Source organism: Microtus oregoni, unplaced genomic scaffold, assembly GCF_018167655.1.
Source record: "Microtus oregoni isolate MIOR12 unplaced genomic scaffold, Mior012 000005F_ref0000423, whole genome shotgun sequence".
NCBI classification, from domain to species: domain Eukaryota; kingdom Metazoa; phylum Chordata; class Mammalia; order Rodentia; family Cricetidae; genus Microtus; species Microtus oregoni.
The window spans coordinates 57,154,534-57,167,675 of NW_024543064.1; positions in this window are offsets into that span (position 1 = coordinate 57,154,534).

The following is a 13,142-nucleotide window of genomic DNA, read 5'->3' on the forward strand; positions in this document are numbered from 1 at the left end:
GAACCTGACTGCACACAAAGAGTATCTTACCTCGTAAAATTCGGTTGTTTCCTACTCTAAACATTGTCAACAAGAACTGTTTGTTACTGTTGTTTTTAGATGAAAAATTAAATAAACACTGAGGCTTTGAAACGCTTTCAAGTGATTTCAGACCAATTATTTCGCATAGGTACTGGGGTTTTCTTAAGTCTCTCATTCCTCTTTTGTTTGTTTGATGCAGACCGTGTCGATTTAGGGAAGAATGGCAGCCCTGCAACTCATGACGTCCAGCCTCTTCATTTCTGTAGGCTGCGAATAAAGGTGTAAGCCACTAGGACTGACTGACTTACATTTTAGTACTCAGAGTTTACACACATTTCTTTAACTCGTGGTGGGTTGCTGTTACTTCTTGGGGCGACAGTGCTTGAGCAAAATGTGTTGACTGACATTTATGCCCCACCAGGTGCCACGGCCATGGAGTCCCAAATAATCATAGGGACCGCTGCATAAATCATAAAATGGTTGGCCTTGAATCTCAGGATTCTTATTAATTAATACTTCCATCTTCCATTTACCCATTGTTCTCTTCTCTGTGAGCCAAGTGGCTTGGTACCTAAGTCGGCGAGGCAGTAGCATCCCTGTCCTCTGCATCTGGGAGAGGACCTCAATCTGAGTTTTTACTCTTCCCAGCATTCTCCTGGTCTCTCTGTCCCACCTCTACTTCCTGACTGTTAGCCTGCTTAACCTTTCTGCCTGGCTACAAGCCAATCAGAATTTTTTAAATATAAAATTGAATAAAAAATACAATTGAAAGGGTACATAGCATTGTCCCACAGCACTTCCCCCACCCATTACTTATGTAAAAAACAAAACAAAATATAGCAAAAAACCAAGAGCTCTAAATCAAATCTCTATGGTCATCTTTTCTGCTGTCCACAATCCATAACAACTTGTAACCAAGATTCTAAAGAAAGGCAGACATCCATAATCCAGTTTTTGGGAACGTGGATGGAGGTTTGCAGGCTTCTTCTTGATGATTGGGGACACTGATCAACTTAGGGGGACCTAAAGACCCTTTAAGATTATGGTCAAATCCTGATGGGAAAATTCTGTGAGGCTTGATCTTCTCAGCCCACCATCTTGAAAGAGCTCTGGATGCAGAACTCAGAGGAAAACGCGGCAGAAATCCTCTGAAATGTTACATCATCTGGACCATCTGATATTCTTAGAGGGTCTTCAAGGGGTCTTCCTATCACAAACCTGATTTCTCTAACACAGAAAGAATCTACAGCCTTTCATTTCCTGCGCAAGCAAAAACAAAACCTCTCCTCGCTGGAACATACGTTTTTACTTAAATGTTGAAGTCAAGTCCTGTTCCAAATATCTATGTTGACCTAATGCAGCACTGTGTATAATCAGGTATCTTTTAGCAACTACTGCTCCTTCCAAAGCCATCGCACAATTTCAAGGCAACACAATCGCATACAGTATCCTTACTCTCTGGGTATTTTATAGCTTACGTGTCTTTATTTTAAACTGTGTTTCTTTTATTTTTTTTATTTTTTAATTTTTGGCTTTTCGAGGCAGGATTGGGCTTGTGCCTCTGTGGCTGTCCTGGGATGCACACTATGGAACATGCTGTCTTTCACTCAGAGAGATCTGCCTGCCTCTGTCTTTCTTGTGTTGGGCTGAAAGATGTGCTTGCTAGCACACTCAAACAATGACTTTCTGTCTTTCTTTCTTGCTTTCTCTACTTCTTTCTTTTAAATTTTAAACACTTTACCATTCTTCTTTTCTGTCCCAAGCCTATACCTATTTTTGAGCTGTAAATTGTAATGAGGCTTTGTTAAATATTCTGAATCTATCTTTCCTGTATGTCTCTCTTTTTCTGACCACATTAGTCTCTAATTTGATAAACCTCATGGCTGGCATCAGAGCTTGGAGCTTGATGGCTTGATCCAACACCATCCTCAGGTTTCTGAGAGATTCACTTCATGACAGAGGGAGTAGCTACAGCCATGTTTATTGCCACAACTCCATGGAGATTCCAGGTCCCTGAAACCTCTAAGATACATGCTGTCCACAATTCATAAGCAACCTTAAGTGTCTTGTGGCAGGGTCTCTTAAAAGGGCTGCAGATTTTAGCAGCTAAAGCTGAGTCAGGAATTTTCCCTTGAATGAGTTGGGCTCCGCTCTAGCAAAGAGAGCCAACCCAGGAAATGGCTGCCACCAAGAAGCCATGCTTAATGATGTTTTTTTTTTTTTCTGTCTGGAATTAGATCCCAGGCTCTCTCAAGTTTTGTGGATGCAGTTGTACAACTTTGGGGCACCATGTGCTGCGTGAATTTGCAGGCAGCCTGGCCTAAAGAGGGAGAAATTCCTCTTTAAAAAAAATAAGATCAACCAACAAAGACAAATTCTATTATCAATGCAATGTGACCCAGCTGTATTCTGAGAATTTCACACCAGAAGGAATTCTTATTAATCACAGCTGTCATGGCAATGGAAACTGCATGACCTTGTCCTAATTAGACATGCAAAGCACATTCTGGGTGTGTCTACTCGGGGACCCAGTGAGGAGCAAATCCCTTTGAACTCTTTCTTGAATTGCACTCATTCATTGGATGAGTTGCCCAAAGTAGTTCCCCTTTTCCAGCCTCTAACCGATTTATCAAAAAACGTCAGGTCCTTTAAACAGGCTTCCCTCCAAGAGAAGGGAGAGACCAGATTTGGGGTGGCCAAGGATTCCAGGAAATTTCCAAAATATCCTGCGGTCAAAACACCCTGAGAAGTTGGCTAAAGAAGAGGACACTCTGACTTCTAAGAGCCTAGGTAAAGACCTTATTACCTAAGAAATCTAGCATGGTGGCTCCACCCTACAAGGGCGTGGCCAGCCAAAGCTCCTTCTCTTAATCCCTGGCCACTGCTGGGTAAACTCTATAAAAAGGGGGCCAGAGAGCCCTGGAGCTGGGTTTCGTTTTCACCCAGCGACATCTTCAGCCACCCTGAAGGTCTGAAGTCCTAATAATACCCAGCTGAGGTTTCTCAGTGTGGTTTGGTCAAACACCAAGTAGCTGTCTGGGTCTTATACTGGAATACCCAGGAGAACATTAAGCTACCAGGACTGAAAAGCTACTTGCTCGTCAAGATGTCCGACTATCCCAGGACCACTGAGGAAATTGATCAGGATTTCGAGGATGCGTATTACGTAATGTGGAAAGTAGAGCAAAGCCTGTCTGGATTTCAGCAAGGATCCTGGAATCCTCAGATTACCCATGATATCCTGTTCTCTGGGAATCAGATGGTAACTCCCGAAGGGTATCAGGCTTTTGATGAACTGAAGAAGAAAGACGGCGATGTCCAGATGAACCACTATGCCCAGATGCCATCCTGGGGTCCAATGTCAATCCAGGATGGTGAAAAGAGCCACAGTAGGAATGAGATGTCAGCCTACAGAGGTGACCAGGATTTCTGGGCGCATCAACACAGGACAAGTCCAGTGGGTAGCCAGCCTCTCTGGGACGATCTTCTTCAAACTCCTGGATTGGACATCATTCAACATGGAGGCACCTCCCCAAGACGGAGTGAGGCATGCAACCTCTTCCAGGGTTTGGACAATACTCCCAGATGGAAAGACAATTCCTTGGGTCAGGTGAAGACCACCTCAGTAGATGAGAATGTCTGCTCAGGTCAGAAGCCATCACCCACTGTTGGAGGAAGAAGTGACAGTGTTGAGAAGACTTCATCTGGAAACCAAACCTTACATGTGGATGGTTCTACATACCCTGCCAGTTCCTTTGTGGCCAAAGGTCAAAATCAAGAGAGCTTTTCACAAATCCCTTCGGGCCTGGAACAGCTTCCACAGGAGAAGTCACACCTGGACACTCAGAGTCCCGGGACCCAGAAGAATTCTGACACTGGGAGATTCTTGTGTACCTACCAGGGCTGTGGGAAATCTTACACAAAGTCTTTCCACCTCAAAGACCACATGAAGAAGCACACTGGGGAGAAGGCCTATGTGTGCAGTGAGCCTGGATGCCAGTGGAAATTTTACCGCTCTGGAGACCTCCAAAGACACAAAAGAAAGCATGGGGGACAGCGTCTTCACCCTTGTGCCAAGTGCGACAAGAATTTTTCCAGATTGAATTATCTCAAGCAACACCAGAAGGTGTGTCCTGGAGCCTTATCAAATCCTGGAACCTGACTGCACACAAAGAGTATCTTACCTCATAAAATTCGGTTGTTTCCTACTCTAAACATTGTCAACAAGAACTGTTTGTTACTGTTGTTTTTAGATGAAAAATTAAATAAACACTGAGGCTTTGAAACGCTTTCAAGTGATTTCAGACCAATTATTTCGCATAGGTACTGGGGTTTTCTTAAGTCTCTCATTCCTCTTTTGTTTGTTTGATGCAGACCGTGTCGATTTAGGGAAGAATGGCAGCCCTGCAACTCATGACGTCCAGCCTCTTCATTTCTGTAGGCTGCGAATAAAGGTGTAAGCCACTAGGACTGACTGACTTACATTTTAGTACTCAGAGTTTACACACATTTCTTTAACTCGTGGTGGGTTGCTGTTACTACTTGGGGCGACAGTGCTTGAGCAAAATGTGTTGACTGACATTTATGCCCCACCAGGTGCCACGGCCATGGAGTCCCAAATAATCATAGGGACCGCTGCATAAATCATAAAATGGTTGGCCTTGAATCTCAGGATTCTTATTAATTAATACTTCCATCTTCCATTTACCCATTGTTCTCTTCTCTGTGAGCCAAGTGGCTTGGTACCTAAGTCGGCGAGGCAGTAGCATCCCTGTCCTCTGCATCTGGGAGAGGACCTCAATCTGAGTTTTTACTCTTCCCAGCATTCTCCTGGTCTCTCTGTCCCACCTCTACTTCCTGACTGTTAGCCTGCTTAACCTTTCTGCCTGGCTACAAGCCAATCAGAATTTTTTAAATATAAAATTGAATAAAAAATACAATTGAAAGGGTACATAGCATTGTCCCACAGCACTTCCCCCACCCATTACTTATGTAAAAAACAAAACAAAATATAGCAAAAAACCAAGAGCTCTAAATCAAATCTCTATGGTCATCTTTTCTGCTGTCCACAATCCATAACAACTTGTAACCAAGATTCTAAAGAAAGGCAGACATCCATAATCCAGTTTTTGGGAACGTGGATGGAGGTTTGCAGGCTTCTTCTTGATGATTGGGGACACTGATCAACTTAGGGGGACCTAAAGACCCTTTAAGATTATGGTCAAATCCTGATGGGAAAATTCTGTGAGGCTTGATCTTCTCAGCCCACCATCTTGAAAGAGCTCTGGATGCAGAACTCAGAGGAAAACGCGGCAGAAATCCTCTGAAATGTTACATCATCTGGACCATCTGATATTCTTAGAGGGTCTTCAAGGGGTCTTCCTATCACAAACCTGATTTCTCTAACACAGAAAGAATCTACAGCCTTTCATTTCCTGCGCAAGCAAAAACAAAACCTCTCCTCGCTGGAACATACGTTTTTACTTAAATGTTGAAGTCAAGTCCTGTTCCAAATATCTATGTTGACCTAATGCAGCACTGTGTATAATCAGGTATCTTTTAGCAACTACTGCTCCTTCCAAAGCCATCGCACAATTTCAAGGCAACACAATCGCATACAGTATCCTTACTCTCTGGGTATTTTATAGCTTACGTGTCTTTATTTTAAACTGTGTTTCTTTTATTTTTTTTATTTTTTAATTTTTGGCTTTTCGAGGCAGGATTGGGCTTGTGCCTCTGTGGCTGTCCTGGGATGCACACTATGGAACATGCTGTCTTTCACTCAGAGAGATCTGCCTGCCTCTGTCTTTCTTGTGTTGGGCTGAAAGATGTGCTTGCTAGCACACTCAAACAATGACTTTCTGTCTTTCTTTCTTGCTTTCTCTACTTCTTTCTTTTAAATTTTAAACACTTTACCATTCTTCTTTTCTGTCCCAAGCCTATACCTATTTTTGAGCTGTAAATTGTAATGAGGCTTTGTTAAATATTCTGAATCTATCTTTCCTGTATGTCTCTCTTTTTCTGACCACATTAGTCTCTAATTTGATAAACCTCATGGCTGGCATCAGAGCTTGGAGCTTGATGGCTTGATCCAACACCATCCTCAGGTTTCTGAGAGATTCACTTCATGACAGAGGGAGTAGCTACAGCCATGTTTATTGCCACAACTCCATGGAGATTCCAGGTCCCTGAAACCTCTAAGATACATGCTGTCCACAATTCATAAGCAAACTTAAGTGTCTTGTGGCAGGGTCTCTTAAAAGGGCTGCAGATTTTAGCAGCTAAAGCTGAGTCAGGAATTTTCCCTTGAATGAGTTGGGCTCCGCTCTAGCAAAGAGAGCCAACCCAGGAAATGGCTGCCACCAAGAAGCCATGCTTAATGATGTTTTTTTTTTTTCTGTCTGGAATTAGATCCCAGGCTCTCTCAAGTTTTGTGGATGCAGTTGTACAACTTTGGGGCACCATGTGCTGCGTGAATTTGCAGGCAGCCTGGCCTAAAGAGGGAGAAATTCCTCTTTAAAAAAAATAAGATCAACCAACAAAGACAAATTCTATTATCAATGCAATGTGACCCAGCTGTATTCTGAGAATTTCACACCAGAAGGAATTCTTATTAATCACAGCTGTCATGGCAATGGAAACTGCATGACCTTGTCCTAATTAGACATGCAAAGCACATTCTGGGTGTGTCTACTCGGGGACCCAGTGAGGAGCAAATCCCTTTGAACTCTTTCTTGAATTGCACTCATTCATTGGATGAGTTGCCCAAAGTAGTTCCCCTTTTCCAGCCTCTAACCGATTTATCAAAAAACGTCAGGTCCTTTAAACAGGCTTCCCTCCAAGAGAAGGGAGAGACCAGATTTGGGGTGGCCAAGGATTCCAGGAAATTTCCAAAATATCCTGCGGTCAAAACACCCTGAGAAGTTGGCTAAAGAAGAGGACACTCTGACTTCTAAGAGCCTAGGTAAAGACCTTATTACCTAAGAAATCTAGCATGGTGGCTCCACCCTACAAGGGCGTGGCCAGCCAAAGCTCCTTCTCTTAATCCCTGGCCACTGCTGGGTAAACTCTATAAAAAGGGGGCCAGAGAGCCCTGGAGCTGGGTTTCGTTTTCACCCAGCGACATCTTCAGCCACCCTGAAGGTCTGAAGTCCTAATAATACCCAGCTGAGGTTTCTCAGTGTGGTTTGGTCAAACACCAAGTAGCTGTCTGGGTCTTATACTGGAATACCCAGGAGAACATTAAGCTACCAGGACTGAAAAGCTACTTGCTCGTCAAGATGTCCGACTATCCCAGGACCACTGAGGAAATTGATCAGGACTTCGAGGATGCGTATTACGTAATGTGGAAAGTAGAGCAAAGCCTGTCTGGATTTCAGCAAGGATCCTGGAATCCTCAGATTACCCATGATATCCTGTTCTCTGGGAATCAGATGGTAACTCCCGAAGGGTATCAGGCTTTTGATGAACTGAAGAAGAAAGACGGCGATGTCCAGATGAACCACTATGCCCAGATGCCATCCTGGGGTCCAATGTCAATCCAGGATGGTGAAAAGAGCCACAGTAGGAATGAGATGTCAGCCTACAGAGGTGACCAGGATTTCTGGGCGCATCAACACAGGACAAGTCCAGTGGGTAGCCAGCCTCTCTGGGACGATCTTCTTCAAACTCCTGGATTGGACATCATTCAACATGGAGGCACCTCCCCAAGACGGAGTGAGGCATGCAACCTCTTCCAGGGTTTGGACAATACTCCCAGATGGAAAGACAATTCCTTGGGTCAGGTGAAGACCACCTCAGTAGATGAGAATGTCTGCTCAGGTCAGAAGCCATCACCCACTGTTGGAGGAAGAAGTGACAGTGTTGAGAAGACTTCATCTGGAAACCAAACCTTACATGTGGATGGTTCTACATACCCTGCCAGTTCCTTTGTGGCCAAAGGTCAAAATCAAGAGAGCTTTTCACAAATCCCTTCGGGCCTGGAACAGCTTCCACAGGAGAAGTCACACCTGGACACTCAGAGTCCCGGGACCCAGAAGAATTCTGACACTGGGAGATTCTTGTGTACCTACCAGGGCTGTGGGAAATCTTACACAAAGTCTTTCCACCTCAAAGACCACATGAAGAAGCACACTGGGGAGAAGGCCTATGTGTGCAGTGAGCCTGGATGCCAGTGGAAATTTTACCGCTCTGGAGACCTCCAAAGACACAAAAGAAAGCATGGGGGACAGCGTCTTCACCCTTGTGCCAAGTGCGACAAGAATTTTTCCAGATTGAATTATCTCAAGCAACACCAGAAGGTGTGTCCTGGAGCCTTATCAAATCCTGGAACCTGACTGCACACAAAGAGTATCTTACCTCGTAAAATTCGGTTGTTTCCTACTCTAAACATTGTCAACAAGAACTGTTTGTTACTGTTGTTTTTAGATGAAAAATTAAATAAACACTGAGGCTTTGAAACGCTTTCAAGTGATTTCAGACCAATTATTTCGCATAGGTACTGGGGTTTTCTTAAGTCTCTCATTCCTCTTTTGTTTGTTTGATGCAGACCGTGTCGATTTAGGGAAGAATGGCAGCCCTGCAACTCATGACGTCCAGCCTCTTCATTTCTGTAGGCTGCGAATAAAGGTGTAAGCCACTAGGACTGACTGACTTACATTTTAGTACTCAGAGTTTACACACATTTCTTTAACTCGTGGTGGGTTGCTGTTACTACTTGGGGCGACAGTGCTTGAGCAAAATGTGTTGACTGACATTTATGCCCCACCAGGTGCCACGGCCATGGAGTCCCAAATAATCATAGGGACCGCTGCATAAATCATAAAATGGTTGGCCTTGAATCTCAGGATTCTTATTAATTAATACTTCCATCTTCCATTTACCCATTGTTCTCTTCTCTGTGAGCCAAGTGGCTTGGTACCTAAGTCGGCGAGGCAGTAGCATCCCTGTCCTCTGCATCTGGGAGAGGACCTCAATCTGAGTTTTTACTCTTCCCAGCATTCTCCTGGTCTCTCTGTCCCACCTCTACTTCCTGACTGTTAGCCTGCTTAACCTTTCTGCCTGGCTACAAGCCAATCAGAATTTTTTAAATATAAAATTGAATAAAAAATACAATTGAAAGGGTACATAGCATTGTCCCACAGCACTTCCCCCACCCATTACTTATGTAAAAAACAAAACAAAATATAGCAAAAAACCAAGAGCTCTAAATCAAATCTCTATGGTCATCTTTTCTGCTGTCCACAATCCATAACAACTTGTAACCAAGATTCTAAAGAAAGGCAGACATCCATAATCCAGTTTTTGGGAACGTGGATGGAGGTTTGCAGGCTTCTTCTTGATGATTGGGGACACTGATCAACTTAGGGGGACCTAAAGACCCTTTAAGATTATGGTCAAATCCTGATGGGAAAATTCTGTGAGGCTTGATCTTCTCAGCCCACCATCTTGAAAGAGCTCTGGATGCAGAACTCAGAGGAAAACGCGGCAGAAATCCTCTGAAATGTTACATCATCTGGACCATCTGATATTCTTAGAGGGTCTTCAAGGGGTCTTCCTATCACAAACCTGATTTCTCTAACACAGAAAGAATCTACAGCCTTTCATTTCCTGCGCAAGCAAAAACAAAACCTCTCCTCGCTGGAACATACGTTTTTACTTAAATGTTGAAGTCAAGTCCTGTTCCAAATATCTATGTTGACCTAATGCAGCACTGTGTATAATCAGGTATCTTTTAGCAACTACTGCTCCTTCCAAAGCCATCGCACAATTTCAAGGCAACACAATCGCATACAGTATCCTTACTCTCTGGGTATTTTATAGCTTACGTGTCTTTATTTTAAACTGTGTTTCTTTTATTTTTTTTATTTTTTAATTTTTGGCTTTTCGAGGCAGGATTGGGCTTGTGCCTCTGTGGCTGTCCTGGGATGCACACTATGGAACATGCTGTCTTTCACTCAGAGAGATCTGCCTGCCTCTGTCTTTCTTGTGTTGGGCTGAAAGATGTGCTTGCTAGCACACTCAAACAATGACTTTCTGTCTTTCTTTCTTGCTTTCTCTACTTCTTTCTTTTAAATTTTAAACACTTTACCATTCTTCTTTTCTGTCCCAAGCCTATACCTATTTTTGAGCTGTAAATTGTAATGAGGCTTTGTTAAATATTCTGAATCTATCTTTCCTGTATGTCTCTCTTTTTCTGACCACATTAGTCTCTAATTTGATAAACCTCATGGCTGGCATCAGAGCTTGGAGCTTGATGGCTTGATCCAACACCATCCTCAGGTTTCTGAGAGATTCACTTCATGACAGAGGGAGTAGCTACAGCCATGTTTATTGCCACAACTCCATGGAGATTCCAGGTCCCTGAAACCTCTAAGATACATGCTGTCCACAATTCATAAGCAAACTTAAGTGTCTTGTGGCAGGGTCTCTTAAAAGGGCTGCAGATTTTAGCAGCTAAAGCTGAGTCAGGAATTTTCCCTTGAATGAGTTGGGCTCCGCTCTAGCAAAGAGAGCCAACCCAGGAAATGGCTGCCACCAAGAAGCCATGCTTAATGATGTTTTTTTTTTTTCTGTCTGGAATTAGATCCCAGGCTCTCTCAAGTTTTGTGGATGCAGTTGTACAACTTTGGGGCACCATGTGCTGCGTGAATTTGCAGGCAGCCTGGCCTAAAGAGGGAGAAATTCCTCTTTAAAAAAAATAAGATCAACCAACAAAGACAAATTCTATTATCAATGCAATGTGACCCAGCTGTATTCTGAGAATTTCACACCAGAAGGAATTCTTATTAATCACAGCTGTCATGGCAATGGAAACTGCATGACCTTGTCCTAATTAGACATGCAAAGCACATTCTGGGTGTGTCTACTCGGGGACCCAGTGAGGAGCAAATCCCTTTGAACTCTTTCTTGAATTGCACTCATTCATTGGATGAGTTGCCCAAAGTAGTTCCCCTTTTCCAGCCTCTAACCGATTTATCAAAAAACGTCAGGTCCTTTAAACAGGCTTCCCTCCAAGAGAAGGGAGAGACCAGATTTGGGGTGGCCAAGGATTCCAGGAAATTTCCAAAATATCCTGCGGTCAAAACACCCTGAGAAGTTGGCTAAAGAAGAGGACACTCTGACTTCTAAGAGCCTAGGTAAAGACCTTATTACCTAAGAAATCTAGCATGGTGGCTCCACCCTACAAGGGCGTGGCCAGCCAAAGCTCCTTCTCTTAATCCCTGGCCACTGCTGGGTAAACTCTATAAAAAGGGGGCCAGAGAGCCCTGGAGCTGGGTTTCGTTTTCACCCAGCGACATCTTCAGCCACCCTGAAGGTCTGAAGTCCTAATAATACCCAGCTGAGGTTTCTCAGTGTGGTTTGGTCAAACACCAAGTAGCTGTCTGGGTCTTATACTGGAATACCCAGGAGAACATTAAGCTACCAGGACTGAAAAGCTACTTGCTCGTCAAGATGTCCGACTATCCCAGGACCACTGAGGAAATTGATCAGGACTTCGAGGATGCGTATTACGTAATGTGGAAAGTAGAGCAAAGCCTGTCTGGATTTCAGCAAGGATCCTGGAATCCTCAGATTACCCATGATATCCTGTTCTCTGGGAATCAGATGGTAACTCCCGAAGGGTATCAGGCTTTTGATGAACTGAAGAAGAAAGACGGCGATGTCCAGATGAACCACTATGCCCAGATGCCATCCTGGGGTCCAATGTCAATCCAGGATGGTGAAAAGAGCCACAGTAGGAATGAGATGTCAGCCTACAGAGGTGACCAGGATTTCTGGGCGCATCAACACAGGACAAGTCCAGTGGGTAGCCAGCCTCTCTGGGACGATCTTCTTCAAACTCCTGGATTGGACATCATTCAACATGGAGGCACCTCCCCAAGACGGAGTGAGGCATGCAACCTCTTCCAGGGTTTGGACAATACTCCCAGATGGAAAGACAATTCCTTGGGTCAGGTGAAGACCACCTCAGTAGATGAGAATGTCTGCTCAGGTCAGAAGCCATCACCCACTGTTGGAGGAAGAAGTGACAGTGTTGAGAAGACTTCATCTGGAAAGCAAACCTTACATGTGGATGGTTCTACATACCCTGCCAGTTCCTTTGTGGCCAAAGGTCAAAATCAAGAGAGCTTTTCACAAATCCCTTCGGGCCTGGAACAGCTTCCACAGGAGAAGTCACACCTGGACACTCAGAGTCCCGGGACCCAGAAGAATTCTGACACTGGGAGATTCTTGTGTACCTACCAGGGCTGTGGGAAATCTTACACAAAGTCTTTCCACCTCAAAGACCACATGAAGAAGCACACTGGGGAGAAGGCCTATGTGTGCAGTGAGCCTGGATGCCAGTGGAAATTTTACCGCTCTGGAGACCTCCAAAGACACAAAAGAAAGCATGGGGGACAGCGTCTTCACCCTTGTGCCAAGTGCGACAAGAATTTTTCCAGATTGAATTATCTCAAGCAACACCAGAAGGTGTGTCCTGGAGCCTTATCAAATCCTGGAACCTGACTGCACACAAAGAGTATCTTACCTCGTAAAATTCGGTTGTTTCCTACTCTAAACATTGTCAACAAGAACTGTTTGTTACTGTTGTTTTTAGATGAAAAATTAAATAAACACTGAGGCTTTGAAACGCTTTCAAGTGATTTCAGACCAATTATTTCGCATAGGTACTGGGGTTTTCTTAAGTCTCTCATTCCTCTTTTGTTTGTTTGATGCAGACCGTGTCGATTTAGGGAAGAATGGCAGCCCTGCAACTCATGACGTCCAGCCTCTTCATTTCTGTAGGCTGCGAATAAAGGTGTAAGCCACTAGGACTGACTGACTTACATTTTAGTACTCAGAGTTTACACACATTTCTTTAACTCGTGGTGGGTTGCTGTTACTACTTGGGGCGACAGTGCTTGAGCAAAATGTGTTGACTGACATTTATGCCCCACCAGGTGCCACGGCCATGGAGTCCCAAATAATCATAGGGACCGCTGCATAAATCATAAAATGGTTGGCCTTGAATCTCAGGATTCTTATTAATTAATACTTCCATCTTCCATTTACCCATTGTTCTCTTCTCTGTGAGCCAAGTGGCTTGGTACCTAAGTCGGCGAGGCAGTAGCATCCCT